This window comes from Peromyscus leucopus, chromosome 5 (genome assembly GCF_004664715.2).
Source record: "Peromyscus leucopus breed LL Stock chromosome 5, UCI_PerLeu_2.1, whole genome shotgun sequence".
Lineage (NCBI taxonomy): Eukaryota > Metazoa > Chordata > Mammalia > Rodentia > Cricetidae > Peromyscus > Peromyscus leucopus.
In genome coordinates this window covers 116,819,316-116,836,752 of record NC_051067.1, presented here as the reverse complement: position 1 = coordinate 116,836,752, position 17,437 = coordinate 116,819,316, and positions in this window count along the sequence as shown.

The window sequence follows — 17,437 nt, the reverse complement described above, 5'->3', positions numbered from 1 at the left end:
CCTCAGTGGGGGGAAATCCAAATTGTCAAACAATGATGAAAAGCCAAGTATTTGTCTTAAGTCTTTGAGCTGTACTGCCCTTACATGACCCTTGTAAGGTAAGGTATCTTTTTTTTTCTTCTAAATAAATGTATTATGTTTTAAGGCTCTCTGTTCCTTTCCAGGAAAGCCTCTGATACTTTTTATATTGGTTTTTCTTTGAGTCTCATCCAAAAGTCCATGCTTCCTTCTTGTCAAGTTAGTAGGATTTATTTAGTTTAGATTTTTTTTTTTAGTTTTAAAAATTATTATTTTATGTGCATGAGTAGTTTGCCTGCATGTACATATGTGCTTCATGTGCATGCCTGGTGCCCACACAGGACAGAAGAAGGTGTTGGATCTGGTAGAACTGGAGATACAGATGATTGTGAGTCTCCAGGTAAATGCTGCAAATCGAACCTGGGTCCTCTGTAAGAGCAGTAAGTGCTCTTATCTGTCGAGTCAACTCTCCAGTCCCAGTAGAATTTTTTTTTTTTAATAGAGTAGCATTACATGTATAGAAATGTTGAGCAGGAAGTACAAAGACTTCCTTCATACTTCTCGAGACACCCTTCCTGTGCCTGCCAGCATAGTTGTTTCTACTGGTAACATTTCAAATTAGTGTGGTGAATTTGTTACAATCAATGAATGATTATTGACATATCACACTTAGTAACTAAAGTCGACAGTGAATAGTTTGTCATTAGCACCGTCCATATTGTGGGTGTGAACAAATGGACAGCATCGTATCCATGGTTATAGTACCCTACACAATGGTTTCACTAATTCTGACCCTCTTGGTTCATTTAACTGTCCCTGTTGGATGCTCACATCCACTAGACTCACTTGTTTTATAATCTTGTTCCCTCTGAGGGCATCAGATTCTTTCCTGGGGACTCAGCTGTTGAATCTGCTCCCTTCCAACTCTTCTGCCTGGCTTCCCATGTGACACCTGGCTTAATATCTCAGAGGCATTTCAAACCTATGATGATTAAAAATTAAATTCTGCTTTCTTTCCCTATGAGTGTCCTGTGAATTTTTTTTTAAGTCCCATTTCCTGACCCTGTCTTTCCCATCACAGTAAATGTCTTCATCATCAACTCGATGGGCCAAATCAGAGCTCTGGAAATTAGTTTTGAGTATGGCCCTAGCTCTCTTAACACCTCACTGCCGCCCCCCCCCCCCAATCTAACATCAAGTGCTGTGATTTCCACCCCCACAGCCATGCTGAGACAGATCTTTCTGGTAAATTTAAAAATCAAAGCAGATTTCAATAGTTGTTTATGAGGCTTGTACACCACTGGTGTCTCACCTAGCTCTTCCTGGCGACTCTATCAGGTCAAAGAGACTGCTTGTCAAGTTTGAATTATATTTGATAATCACTTTAATGGACTACATCCCCACCCCCACTGAATCATTTCCTTTGGCCTTCAACCTCATCCCTCCCAAACTTGAACTGTTGTGTATTCTGATGTAACTGTGGCTGTATATGTGTATGTATATGTGTGTGTGTGTGTATGTGTGTGTGTGTGTGTGTGTGTGTGTGTGTGTGTGTGTGTGTGTGTGTGTGTGTAGTACCTGCATGGCTAGTACCTGGGGAGGACAGGAGTCCCTGGAACTGGAATTATAGATAGAGACAGTTGTGAGCTGCTTCATGGATGCTGGGATTGAACCTGGGTCCTTCACAAGAGCAACAAATGCTCTTAACTGCTGAGCCATGTCTCCAGCATCCAACTTTCAGCCTTTATCCCCCCCTTCTTCCTGCAGAGATTCCAAGTTCACTCTGCCTTTCAGGAAAATAAGTAGACTAACTTGCCAGATGAGTGGCTAAGGGAAGAGACAGAGGGTGGAGCTCTAAGGACATATTGAGCCTGTATCTGCTCTTGAGATAAAGATGTTCCTCTTGTCGCATATGACAACTAATAGCAGACATGGTCTGTCCCTTTATGTGAGTCCTTGCCTCCAAAACCCTAGCAACACCCCCAGAATCTTACAAAAAATAATCAAGACCAATGCAGACATGAAAAAGAATGAGACTGAAGGTCCCTTCCCCACTTTGTCCAAGGGAAGGGAGCCTCCCTTTTCTTGGAGGCCGAACAGTTCCTTTATTGTTCGTCAGAATGATGAAACCAGCTTGTCTCCTGGGTTGGACCTGGGCTTCTGAAAGGGCTATTTAAGAAGGAGCACACATTTATAGGCTGGGAATAGGAACTATAAAAATATTGCCTTTAGACAAAAAGTGTTTTGATGAGGATTCTAAAGCTGTCACTGGTATTTTATTTTCCTTAATAAACGTCTGTTTGCCACACATCCTGGGCCACCCTGTGTCTCTGCTGTGTTTATTCCCCAGTTGCTATTTTCAAGTCTGCTCTAAGCTATTTTCCAGAGTCTCGAATTCTAACCAGCAAATCCATCCGGCCACATTGTGATTTTGTCTATTAATACTCAAGGCCAAACACGTTTGAAGGCTGTGTTCAGAGGTTCAAGGGCATCTTTTAGGGAAGGTCATGGTATTGAACTTGGATATGGCACAGCCAAGCTGAAATTCAAGGAAGAAAGATGGTTAGGTAGATGGGCAAATTATGTTGTTTCTGTTGTTTGTGACTCAAATTGGTGACTGCTGAGAACATCAACCCTTTGAAGAGTCAGTGACAGGTTTAAAGGAAGAGGTTACAAGATTGTGCTCCATGGGGCAGTGTTGCCTGTGGGAATGAACAAGCGCTCTGACAGCAGAAGAGCAAATTTCAGATGTCACTCATTGTTTGTGTGGCAGTGGTCAATGACTATTTAAAAACAAACAAACAAACCAGTTTCTTTACTCGTCTTGTAGAAGGACGGAGCAAACTAGAACACATGTAGAGGTATGCAGAGTGTTATCATAGTAGATGACCGTCTATAAGACACTCTGGCTCCCCTTTCTACTTCTATAAGGAAAAGCAAGGCATCACACCTATGTAAGGTGCTCAGACTCACCCTCGCTCTGAACCCAGCTTCATAGACTTAGTCCTGTATGCGTCGCATGAAACATACTTCTTCTGTGCACCCAATTGTCTTTCCTGTATTGATTTCCAACTACATTCTTGATCCTGGACACAGAAATTTCTTTTTTCTCTCCTTCCTCTCTTTTCCTCTCCTCCACTCTTCTCCCCTGCCTCTCTCTCTTCCTCTCTGTCTCTCTCTCCTCCCTCTTTCTCTGTCTCTTCCCCCAGGTCTCTGGTAGTCCAGGCTGACCTCAAACTTGCTATGTAGTCAAGGATGACCTTGAATTTGTGGTCCTTTGGCTCCCACTTCCTCAGTGCGAGGATTACAGGCATGTACCACTGCACTCATTTTATGTGGTTCTGGGGCATCAAACTCAGGACTTCCTGCATACTAGGCAAGCATTCTACCATGTAAACAAGCTCCATCTTCAGACTTCTTGGTCCCTTCTTATTTTTTAAACCAGTGCTGTTGGACATGAGTGCTCAGCGTCACCCGTGTCCAGTGGCTGCTATGTTGGATGACACATAGTTCTAATGTCTGCTCAGAAGGCTAGTCAGCTTAGTGGGCCTTTTATAAACATGTGTTGTATGAGACATATCAACAAAGATGCTTTGCAGTGGAAAGATGGTGACTTAGACTCCATTTATCTTAGGTGCTATGCTAGGATTTTAAAAAATTTTCTTGGTTGTGACAAGATTTTTTTTTTTCATGTAAATCCAGTAAGGAAGTCATTATTATATAGTGAGTTTTCTCTCCTCAACCTATAAGTGGTCAAAATTAGTTCTTGGACAATCAGAGGTCAGCTAAGAGGTAACATTTGCCTAGTGATGAGAGGGATGGGGGCCTCCTGGGTTTACTGGAGAGTTCAATGTGGAAGTTTCTGATAAAGTCAGTGCAGGAAGATGAGCAAAATAGAATGTCACATTTGAGAGATACACAGTCATCAGATTTATTACACGAGTCCCTGGTGTTGTATTGGTGATAGTCCTCTGCTGGAACCTTCCTTCCTATGGTAGAGAATTCAGTGCCCAGCAAGGCAGACAGATCTATCACTTCAGGCTTCTGCTTTACCTAAAAAGCATCCCTCTTCCTCCTCCTCCATCTCTGTTATCAACTTACTTACAGAGCTGGAGAGATGGCTTATTATATAAGTACTTGCAAGCACAAGGACCTTTTATTTAATCCCCAGAATTTAATGTAAAAAAAAAAAAAACTGAGTATGGTGGCACACATTTGTAATCCTAGCTCTGGACAGATGGTGATGGGCAGATCTCTGGCTGGTTGGCCCAAGAACCCATTTGGTCCCAGAGCCCATTTGGTGAGCTCCAGGTCAGTGAGAGACTGTTTAAAAAAAAAAGAGCAGATGGTACCTGAGGTTGTCCTCTGGTCTCAATATATATGCACACATGTGAAGCACCCCTTCCCCACAGGTACACACACACACACACACACACACACACACACACACACACACACACACGGAAGAATACCACTACATTACAGGACCCAGTTTAATTCACCAAAGTCTGCTGTTTCCTCCATGACCCTGGCTGATGAGGTAATATCTGCCCATGGTTTGGCTTTGGGCATGTGGCAGTCACTTCTTTGGACTGCTTTCTAATTCGTGATCTTATCTTGAACCAGTTCCTCCCTCTTCAGGACCAAATGTTCCTGTAGCACCTTCCCATGCTGATTACTTCTTAAGATCCTCAGATGAAGTGCTAAGGGCTCCGAGTCCTTGGCCCTCAAATATCCAGACACCCCACTCCTTTCCTCATTTTCCACACCAACATGGGGTAGTTGAAAGACACAGATGACATCACATAGACTGGAGTCAAATTGTGTCTCCCTGCCTTTGCTGGCTCTGTGAGTTGAACAAGTTTATTATTAGAACAATCCCTCTGCTCTTCACATTCCTACAATATGGGGATTATATTTACCATCAAGGTTGGGAAGATTAAAAAGATTCCCTGAAAATATATTATGTCAATACAATGATGTTACCCAGATTACTTAATACATGGTCTTACTGCTAGGAATGTAATGGCTCTCATGATTATTAAAATAACATTCAAGTTTCTGCTACCTTTCTTTTTGGTGCCCACTCCTTTCCTACTCTAGCCCGTATCCTCCCATTCCATCCTCCAAACATCAACTCCACTGAAAGCTCATTTTTAAACGAAGGCAAACATTTGGTCGATGTTTTTCCCAGATGTACCAACATCTCAGATTTATGATGAGACTTTGCCTGGCATCACTGCCAAAATGGTTAAAGGATACAAATAAGTCAGTGTTCATCTCCCTCCTCTGAGAGCATGGACAGACCACAGTGGAAAGACCTTCACAATCCCCCTCTGTGGGCCTCCTAGAGGTAGAGTTGGTAGACACAGTTTTCAACCTTCAGGTGCCAGCCACAAATGACGTCCTTGTTCCTCCTTGGAAGCCAGCAGCCTGCTGCCTCTTCTTGCACTGGAAGCAAGGAGATGGCACCAAGATGGGGAGGGGAACTTGAGCAGATTCACTTTTCTGACTGAATAATTTCTCCTAGTGCTTCATTGGTGTAAATTCAGTGATGGAGCTAAGACCATCTCAGCATCGACAGATGAGTGTTACTTGGTTTTTTTTTTGTTTTGTTTTTTGAGACAGGGTTTCTCTGTGTAGCTTTGCGCCTTTCCTAGAACTCATTCTATGGACCAGGCTGGCCTCGAACTCAGAGATCTGCCTGCCTCTGCCTCCCGAGTGCTGGGATTAAAGGCATGCACCATCACCACCTGGCATTGCTTGGTTTTTGTCTTAGTTTGAAGTTTCTGCCTGTTGTGGTGGACAAGGGCCCTTTCAGGAGGTTGTTAAAGAATCTCTGATGACAACTCTGTGTGTGTGTGTGTGTGTGTGTGTGTGTGTGTGTGTGTATGTGTGTGTGTGTTTGTGTGTGTGTTGCACTCACTCATTCAGGTACCAGTTAAAGCCAGAAAAGGGTATTGGATCTCCTAGAACTTGAATTATGGTAGGTTGTAGGCTGCTGGATGTGGATGCTGAGCACCAACCTCCAAGGGTCCTCTGTAAGAGCAGTATGTGATTTTTAGTGCTGAGACATCTCCCCAGACTGCTTTCTTAGAAAATATGTTATATAAATAGATTTATTGAAAGATACTTAGTCTAATGCTTAGCAGCATATTCTCCTGGACTGCTGGAGATAAAACCTGGTATGTGCTGTATTGTGGACAGTTTTCTCAACCTCTTCACGTCTTGATTTCTCCATCTATCAAAACAGAATACAGTGGCACTTGAAATCTAGGATTGTTGGTTGCACAAAGGAACTCACACTTGTAAAGCACTTACTTAAAGTGTCACTCAGGCCATAGTTATCATAAGTAAGTTATAGCTAATATCACTGCATCAAAGGGAGTAAGAAATGTGGGATTCTCAGTACTTACAACCAATCATATCCAATAGGAAAGAAGAGAGGGTCTTAGCCAGTGCCTTTCCCACAATGGAATGTGATTGGATTGGTCAGCTTCCAGGACCCAGATTGGTCCATGTGAATCACAAGGAGAGCCAGCAAGTTTTTCATGTGTGCGTCTCTCTCTGCAAATACCACATCAAGCTGAGTGTTGACCCTTGCAAGAAGGAAGTCTGGTTCAACACAGCTCAGTAGCCAGTGTTGGCTCCAACTTCAAGAGTCTAACCTCTGGTAGTTTATTTAGGCATTTATTTAAGCACAGCACAATTTTGAAAAAAATAAATTTCTGGTGATGATTAACTCAATCTCATGTGTACAACAAAGCTTAAGACATGATTACATCAAAACTCTTTGAAAGATACATGTGACCTTTTCCATAAAAATGAGTTCTATAGATTGACTGAGAAACAGTGCTCAAGATAGGGGTCTGGGGAGGATGACTGGGATCGATGTAAGAGCCTGGGGGAGCCAGATGTGGCCTGGCCCTACAGATAGCACAGAGGTCATCAGGCTATTAACCACATCTATTTCCAGCCATCTGGGCAGAAAACAGGTTGTGCATCTTTCTTTGAAAAGACAACAATTGTGTGTTTAATATCCCTGGTTTCCCTAGTGCTTATCTATGAGCAGAAGGACCTCATGTCTTCTACACAAGTGGGAATGGCAGGCACTTTCTCGTTGACATTTCTTCTACAGTTATTCATTTATTTACTTTATTTTATATGCATGAGTGTTTTGCATGCATGTATGTACAAGCACCATGTGCATACCTGGTGCCTGCAGAGGCCAGAAGAAGGTGTCAGCTTCCCTTGAATTGGAGTTACAGATGGTTGTGAGCTGCCATGGAATCCAATTCCTCTCCAAGGACAGCCAGTACTCTCAACTGCTAAGTCATCTCTCTACCCAGTCCCTTTACCTTTTTAAGTAGACATTGCTTACCTTTTAGCTAAAATCTGAGATATGCAAATATGGATGTGATATATAAATATGGGCAGGATATGTAAATATGGATAGGATATGCAATACAAATGGGTATTGGCAGGATCCAAAGAATCAGGCCTGGTCCAAGTACCGTGCAGAGATGCTAAGCATAGGGAGAGCCTCCATGATTATGCAGAACACTTCAGGGTGCCTTGTAGTGGAGTTTAAGACAGCTGTCTATTGGCAAAGCAGGTCGCTGTGTCCATCACTTTAAGCATGAGGACAGTAGGATGGGTCAGCCTGGATTCAGGTATGATCCTCCCTGTAATTTCATCTCATAATACCAACTGCTGTTATCACACACATTCGTATTTAAAGAGAGTATCCCACCAAAAAAAAGTCATATATCAGCTTTTATATCTTTTTTTGAAAGGTGCAGAGAGTGCTTCAGGCTAGTGGGGAAGGTATGTCGGAAAACACTGCCTCTTTTCTCAGAGGAACACAGATCAGCATTTCTTTCCTCTCTGGACACCTGGTAAACAGTGAAGGGACCACTGTTGTTTGGTTAGTGTCTAGTTTTCATCTCGGGAGTCTTTCTCAGCTTCTGCTCTGTGCCAGTCTGCAGAGGGGCAGGCAGTTTACATTGGCGGTGGCTGCTTCCTGCTAACAGGCTCCTTCAAGTGGAAGCCAGACAGGAAATACTTCCAGAGTTGGCCACTGGGTGTGGAGACAGTAAGTCCAGGAGACAGACTAATGTCTCTCAAAGTCCCTCATTCACCCAGCCTGCAGCTTCTTCTAATTTATTCTGGCTGAGGAGACGAGCCACCTTCCAAAATACATACTAGATAGCTGAGGCTGCCTGGGAGAAAGCCCGTGTTTGTCTTTGACTGTCCCTTACTGGAATAAAGAGCAAATACAGAATGGCTCCGAGTCTATCAATGACATTTATCAAGAGGCAGCAAATGAACTAGTTTAATAACTAGACTAACAAGAATATTACTCAAAACGGGTGACTATATTAGATTTTTGGACACCATTGAAATTCTACCATGGTAAGATGTTGAGTGACAGAAAAATGTCCACCCTATATGTGTTTTTGTTCACTTTAAAACTGACTTTTGTTTATTTTGGGAGCATGTATGCACTTGTGGAGTCAGAGGACAACTTGCAGGAGTCTGGGTCTGGTCTCCCCTTCTACCATGTGGGGCTTGGGGATTGAATTAGACTTTCAGGCTTGACAGCAAGTGTTTTTTATCAGGCTATCTCATGAGCTCCCTCCCCCCCCTCCCCACCCACCCTGAAGTAGTAAAAGTGGTTTATAAATGGAACACATGAGTTGAGGAATGGTGGATTTAGAGGGGTGAGATGGATCAAAACAATATAATGGATGTACTTTTGAATGTCTGGATTTCTTCCTCTTTGTTTTCCTAAATCTTTTGCATAAAATATGTCAATGTTCTCTTAATTTTTTTGGTTTGTATTTTGTTTGTTTTTTATTGAGAAAAGGTTCCTCTACAGAACCCTGGCTGCCTTGTAACTCACTATGCAGACTAGGCTGGCTTTGAACTGCCTGAGGACAGAGATTGACCTGCCTCTTGATTGCTGGGATTAAAGGCCTGTGCCACCACACCAGGCTAATTTTACTCTTTCAATTTTTGAGATAAGGTCTTACTCTGTAGCCTAGGCTGCCTTTGAACTCTCAATCTTCTCATCTTTGCCTCCCAAGAGCTAGGTTTGAGCTACCATACCTGGCATCGGTGTTTTCAAGGTCAATTTTTGTGTGCGTGCGCTTTTAAGTCTCAGTTCCAGGGTCTTAGACATACCAAATAAGATTTCTACCATGCACTATACCTTTAGCTTTAGAAGTAAATGCTTTATTGAAATAAAACATCCAGATTTGTCCAATCTTTTGACATTACAGAATGACATTGTCATCTACAAGGACATGCTTGAGAATGTATAATAGAATTATAAAAATGGGAAATCTGCTCCCCTGCAATTCCATAATATCTTAAAGTAAATGTACAGTTTTGTATTGGATCATATTTATAGGTACACTCAGTTGCATATGTCCTGAGGGGCACAGGTTGAACAAGCTACCTCAGTTGTCAAGTAAGTATTCAATTTTATATCTCTTTTCTTCATACAATGAACATGGCAATGCATAGATCCAAGAAGCTGAGCTCTTTCAACCCCACAGATATTTCCCATGTCCTATCTCAGTGACAACTTCCCAGACATAAACTACTGTGGCCTCAACTCAGTGAAACTGAGATGAGTTTCCCAGAATGACCATTCAAGAGCATGTCTGCTCATGGAGAGGCATCCACTTCCAGTCAAGATAACCAAGAGGCCAAAGTCAAAGGCACTGAGGCAGTAGTGAAGGTCCATCTCACACTTACTGGTTTGACTGGTCCTCCTTTTCTGCTTGACTTCCATCCCCAGTTCCCTGTGACTATCTCTGTGGACCTCAAGCTCCAGTCACAGAGAGAAACATGGCAACTTTCCAGACAGCTTAACCAGTTCTGTAATCAGTAGTCAGATCTCTTCCATAAGCCTTTCAAAATGTGTGTGTGTGTGTGTGTGTGTGTGTGTGTGTGTGTGAGCATGTGTGTATCGTGATTGTATCTCCTTCATGGAACAGGAATGACTGGTGTTAGAGAGATGAAATTGTGAAAATGATAATGATCTTTTTTCTTTGAGTGAAAGAGAGAGAGAGAGAGAGAGAGAGAGAGAGAGAGAGAGAGAGAGAGAGAGCAGGAAGAGGCCGGCACTGAATGTTGTTCCTCAGCTGTTGCTAACCTTTATTTTTTGAGACAGAGTCTCTCACTGGGGACCTGGTACTCACCAATTCTACTAGGCTGGCTAGCCAGCCAGCCGTATATATCCACTTGCCTTCACCTCCTGAGCCCTGGGATATGCTAACACATCCCTTTTTTCCATGTAAGTTCTGGGGATCAAACTCAGGTCCTCATTCTTGTGTGGCAATCACTTTACTGACTGAGTTATACCCTACCAGCCCAGCACATGACTTCTAAGATAACGTCATGAAAGACACTGGGAATTCCACTTCTGTTTCTGGAATTTCCTACTCTGAAGAAGCCAGCTGTCATGTCCTGAAGATATTCAGCCAGCCCAGTAAAAAGGCCCATATGAACCTGTAGATGTAACGGTCTTATTAAATAAGAAACACAGAGCCAAATGCAGAGTTAAAAGCCCAAGAAGTCAGAGCAGTAGCTAAGAGCTGATACTAAAAACCCTTTTTTACCCTTCACTGCCGCAACCATCCTTCCCCTCAGAAAGAGGCCTACTTCCTGTTTGTCTGTCCTTTTATTGACTTTCTGTTCTGCCTTCTCATTGGTTGCAAACCCAACCACATGACCTCCTTGTCACTGCCTGTCTATACAGACCTCTAGGTTTTTATGGTTGGTATTGAGATTAAAGGCGTGTGTCTCCATGCTGGCTGTATCCTTGAACACACAGAGATCTGCCTGCCATGTGATCAGGATTAAAGGTGTGCATCACCACCATCTGGCTTCTGCTATGGCTTGCTCTGACCCCCAGGCAACTTTATTTATTAACATACAAATAAAATCACATTTCAGTACAAATAAAATATCACCATATGAACCAGAACCACTCAGCTTAACAATCCCCAAATCCCTGGCCCTCAGAAGCTATGGGAGATAATAAACCTTGTTGAGCTAACAACTTTTGAGGTCATTTGTCACAGAGTTGTGTCCACAAAATTGCAGGCAAACAAAATGGCTAGACCTATGGCCTTGAGTTTTAGGAGTTTGTTTGCCTAACAAGAAACATTTAAACTCTGAAATCTGAATCAGCTAAGGCATGTGTCCTGCTACAAAGAGCAGAAAATGCATGTTGAGCAAAAAAGTGTATTTTCTCTCTCCTAAGAGGAAGTAGTTCATTCCACTGTGGGCTCAGTGGCTCCGCATGCATGAGGCCAGTGGCTCTGTCCTTTTCTTCATTTCTCTATCAGTCACAAGGCAGCTGCACTGACTCCAGCATCATCTTTTCACAGCATCATCTTGGAAGCAGGGAAAGAGGAGGGATGCTAGGACAGAAAGATAGTCCTCTTTGATTCCCACTTTTAAGGGAGGACAACACACTCTGAGATGCTCTATCCCACCAAAAGCTCAGCTTCACATTATTATGATGCAGAACTGAGGCAATTAACTTATGAACGAAAGGATTATTTAGCTTTCAGTTTGGATGCAACCCAAGGTCAAGTGGGGATGATCAGGGGGCATTGATTTGGCCTTTGCCAAGTGTGGCACATGATAGCAGGGTGTCCATGGAACCCAGTGCTCATATATGGAGCCAGGAAGCAGAGAATCGATAAGATGGGTCCTGCAATCACTTAGGTCTGTATCTTAAAGGCCCAGAACATCTCCTAATACTGCCTCATCTGCAGACAAAACCTTTACATACTCATTTGGGGAACATTTATTCAAACCATAGAACCTACCTTCTCTGAGATCAAAGGCATGCTAACAGATTCTGGAGCACAAGAGGGGTCTATTAGCAAGGAAAAAGTCTAAGGAATAGCTCTTAGATTGGCATTCAATACAGTCTTCCACTTACTTATGCATATATTTATGTATGTATGTATGTATGTATGCACATTTTTATGTGAGGGCAGGTAATTGTGTGTTTGTTGGGGGTGGGGCACACATGTTTTATAGTATCTATGTGGAGGGAAGAGAGAACGCAGGTCAGTGGCCAGTTCAGGCTTGGTGATGGCAAGGGTCTTTTACTCACTGAATCATCTCAGTGGCTCACGTTTTTGGATTATTTGTTTTGGGTTTTGTTTTTTTGAGACAGGGTCTCATGTAGCCTAGGCTGGCCTTGAACTCATCATGTCCTTGAGGATGACCTTGAGCTCCCGATTTTCTCAAGTACTTGAATTACAAGTAGGTGTGAACCACCACACTCAGCTCACCACCCACTCTGCCTGGGAGAGTCTACCTCTCCTTCCAGTCCCCAGCAAGGTCTTCTTTGCCTGTGTGGGTGCTTTTCCCTGAAATGTTCGGACATGCACATTGGGTGCTTTCTCTCTGGAACACTTCATTCTGGCTATGTTGGTACTCAACAGTGCCTGTAGCTTGTGCTAGCTCTCAAAGCTCATGGAGGAATGAGGCTCTGGTTCATGGTTGAGTATGCAGGACTCCACACACACTGTTCATGAATTTATCCTCTGCCCCTTATTCCACGATATTATTTCTAGTGAGCAGGAAGTATCATGGGAAAGTCACATTTCTGATTGCTCACTTTAATGGCTATTTTTGGTTGTCAATTTGACTACATCTGAAATTAACTAGGCCCCAAGTGGCTGGGTACATCTGTGACTTGACTGATATTTCCTAATTCAGTCATTTGAATTGTGAAGACCTACCCTAAATCTAAATGTTTCAAGGTAAGAGGGTCTATCTTCAATCTGGGCCACAGCTTCTGGTGGCCTTCTATAGAAAGGACATGGGAAAGGGAAGCTGTTGCTGTGTGCCTGATTGCTCTTGCTCTCACTGGCAAGTCCATTTCTTCACTGCCTACTTCCTTAGGATTCTGGTATAAAAACCAGCTGAGACATCCAGCCTTGTGGACTGAACAATTGAATTCTTGGACTTTCCATCAGGAGACAGCTATTGTTGGAATAGTCAGTTCATAACTTGTAAGCCACTCTAATTAATCATATATATATATATATAGATAAATGCATATCTATATAGATGTATGTATATGTAGATATATAAGTATATAAGATATATAAGTATGTATATGTTTATATATCAATATATATGTATATGTATATATCTATACACATAGATATAAAGCGATATACACATATATGAATATCTCTTTATATTTCTATAGATCTATACACATTCACATACATGTATATTTTCTATCAGTTCTGTTTCTCTAGAGAACCCTGATTAATATACCCATGGATTTTTATTTGTGAATCTGCCCTAGGGATGTTCTTTTGACTTGATAGACACAACTGCTTAATAAAGTAGGATGCTGGCTTTTTAGCAAATAAAATATTCCACTCTTAATGAATAGTGCCACACTGGGGGAATTAGATTTCTTCTTGACTTCATGTAACTGACAAGGCTTGATTAAACATTAATCACACTCTCCTGGAGACAGGGCTGAGTGTGTTAGATCGTGGCTATTACAACAGGACCATGCTTCTTCCTGCTTCCTCAGGAATAGTAGCCCATCCCCCCCCCATGCTTGTTAAGTCCTGGAGACAGGTAGGAGTGACAAAAACACAGTGTTACTCCTACCTGGTGTGGCCACACGTGGGATAAACCACTGATTAGTTTTGACTGGAATATGTCCCCTGTGTTGAATATCACTTGGCCCTTCTGTGTGCAGATAGATGTTCTAAGAACAGGATGCGATGGAACCAGATGAAATCCTTCCCTCATGATTGGGAGTGATCCCACGTGTTCCTAATGAGTATTCATGGTGACCTCTGAGGTACAGTTTATTATCTGCTGTGGAGCCTTTTACTACCTAACATATTTCTCTGCTAGTTAAAAAGATTCTGCTGTGAAAAAAAAGAGTTCTTAGTGATTTGGGGCAGATGAATGGCTTTGCTTTTGTGGCTCCAGAAGTGGACAAGCACACTAGCCCTGACCATGTAAAGGATCTTTTCTCTAGACCAGACAACAGTCCTCTCTGGGACCTGGCAAGGTTTGTCAAATTGCTTGCTGAGGTTGCCAAATTCATTCTCAGTAGCCAAAAGTTCACAGGCTCACTAAGGTGGGTGTGGTAGTGCAAGCTTGTAAGTACAACACTGAGATACAGAGGCAGAAGAATTGCCAGGAATTTAAAGTCACCTGGGCTATATAGCAAGACTTTGTCTCTAAAACAAAGCAAAATGAAACTAAAAATTCCTGCCAGGCGGTGGTAGCACACACCTTTAATCCCAGCACTGAGGAGGCAGAGCCAGGTAGATCTCTATAAGTTTGAGGCCAGCCTGATTTGCAGAGCGAGATCCAGGACAGGCACCAAAACTACACAGAGAAACCCTGTCTCGGGAAAAAAAAAAAAAAAAAAAAAAAAAAAAAAAAAAAAAAAACAACAACAACAAAAACCAAAACCTAAAAAAATTCCTAAGCTGCTCTATGCCAACCCCACACAGAGTTCTGATCTACCCGAGGGGATCTGCTTCCTCTTTGAGCCTCTTCTTTCACAGGAAGGTCTTCTCTGCCCATGTGGGCACTTTCTTTGAAACACCTGAGTGTATAGCTTTGGGCTGTGAATGTAACTTCGTGGCAGAGCATGCGCCTCACACATACAGACCCGAGGTGCATCTTAACACCTTGTTAAAAAAACAAAACAAACAAGACCTAAAACCAACACAAATATCTAATGCTTTAAAATCATTGTTTTATTATTAGTGTGTAGTGTGTGTGTGTGTGAGTATGCATGCATGTGTGTGTGTCTGTGTGTGCAGGTGTTTGTGTTCCACAGCATGTGTGTGGAAGTCAGAGGGCAAATTTGGAGGTCAGTTCTCTTTCCACAGTGGATTTCAGGGATTAACCTGACAACTCAAGTCTTCAGGCTTGGTGTGCAGCAAGGGCTTTTACTCACGAACCATCTTACTGGCACCAAATACCAAACTCTTAAGTATCTGGGCATTTTGTAAGCTCATCAGTCAATTATTGACAACAAGAAATTGACCATCGTGGGACTTTTTTACACCATACAAATCCTCTCTTCCTTCTTCCACCCCTCCAACCTCCTTTATATCTCCTTTGTCTTTCTTTTTTTCTTCCTTTCAATCCAGAGAGATGGATTGAGAGAGATTGAGGCTCAATAGTGTATAAAGGCAACATGAACTAAAAAAGAGATGTGTGAAGAATTCCAAAGGACACTCAGGACCTTAAAGACATTGAGCTGCAGCTTGTTTATCTCTAAAATTGTCCTTTCGCCATGCTCTGTGCATTGTAGCTCTTCAAATATTTATTAAGCAAATATTTGAAATGTGTGAGCCCTTAACAGCTGTCAGAGTCAGTCCTCTGATCTTGGCCCCGTGTCTAGGGTCAGCCCAAGAAAGCAGGAAATGATGGGATTTGGAATTGGTCACAGCCTGGATTTGAGGCACAGTGTTATCACTGAATTAGTTATGGGACCTGAAGAATGAACATGACCTTGGCAGAGCGCACTGTCCTTGTCTGCACAGTGAAGATTACGTTTGCATGTGGTTGCAAAAAAAAGTTAAAAGCAACAGCAGATATGAAGGCAGTTTGGAAACTAAATAGTATGTCTAGGCAGACCATGCACAAATAGAAAATTGGGTTATGCACCTTCTGGTGTTGCAATTAAATGTTATGTTTCATGTCTAGGGAGCACCTAGAGAATATTTGTGGAGATAGCTGGGTTTTGTTGGTTTTGTTTTGGAGACAGATCTCAATGAGTAACCCTAGATGGCTGGGACCTTGCTATGTAAACAAAGGCTATTCTCAGATTTGCAAGGGATCTTCCTCCCTCCTATCTGGATATCATTGGAGTTTTTAAAGTGTATTTACCCCATGGAAATCCAGCATAGATCCAGCATATGACGCTTCACGAGTGGACCCCCTATAGAAGTATCTTTTTAAAATATCTTCCTTCCTTCTCAACTGATTCTGACTTATGCCCCTGTTGTGTGCAGGAAAGAACTTTCAAAGTGATTCATCAAGTACTTGGCTCAACAAATGGAAAACGTAATGGAGGAAAAGGGAAACTAGAAGCAATTCCTTGAACAACCACTAGGTGGCAGGAGGCTTCAGCCAAGCCCAAACCCAGTTCTAAGCTGTAGGAGCCGCTGTTTACTGGGACCCTTCATTAGGGAGTCTTTAATGGTCTTTTAGCCTGTACCTCGTCGTGGGATGAGGATCGAAGGTAGGCATGAGAAGACTCACAATAAGCCTTGTACTGGGCTTTTCACCGTTAATGATTTTATGTTGCCATAGAAATTCAGGTAGAGCAAATGCTGTCTCCAAAACAATTGGTAGTGGCAGAATTTCTAGAATGTTAAACAACAACAACAACAAAAATCACCTTTGTGCCTTTTCAAAACCAACAAAACCTGGGTAAAACACCTCTGGTTCTTTGAAAGTGTGTTTTAAGGAGCAGTGTAAACTGCTCTGGTACTTGGTGTTTCTGCTTAAGGAAAACTACCAATTCTTTTTCTTTAAGTTACTTTGAAAAAAATTTCATTTAAAGGCAGCTGAAGGGCCATTTTCAATTGGAAAAATTCATTTACATGTGTGGTAAACTTTATTTTGATGAGAAGTTGCACTAATATTTTACCACCAGATTGAAAAAAAAAAAACCAGATCAGCATCATTTTAAAATTAATGTATTTAAAATAAAGTACAGGGGAAAAGTATGTATATAATATATCAGGCTTTGTTTTGAATGGAATCTTTTCCCCCAATCCTTAATGTAAAGATTTTATGCTATAACTTTTAAATTCATACAAATAAGAGTGCTAAACTGTGGACTTAAAAGTAGGTGTGTAAATATTTTTAATCAATGTTATTTTAAAATAAAAATATAACAACCACACACACACAGACACACACACACAGAGACACAGACACACACACACAAAGAATTTCAGGTAGAATTAGAAAAGATTTTCTATCATAAGATTTGCATAGGGGTGTGTATGTGTAAAATCTGGGCTCTGTATGGTGGTACACACCTTTAATCCCGGCCTTCAGGAGGCAGAGATGGGGTTGTGGGGGATCTCTGTGAGTTCAAGGCCAGCCAGATCTTCATAGAGAGCTCCTGACTAGGGCTACATAGTGAGACCCTGCCTTAAAAACCAAAACCAAAACCTTTGTGTGTGGTGGGGTGAGGGGGAGAGGGGAGTGTATATGTGTGTGCAAGCACGAGCATGTGAGTGTGTTCATGTGAGAGTGCGGGCATTGTGGACATTCATGTGTGAGTGCTTATTTGTGTATCTGAGTCAGGATGGGTGTGTGCCAGTACCATGGCACCCACAGGGAGATCAGAGGACAATCTTGGGTG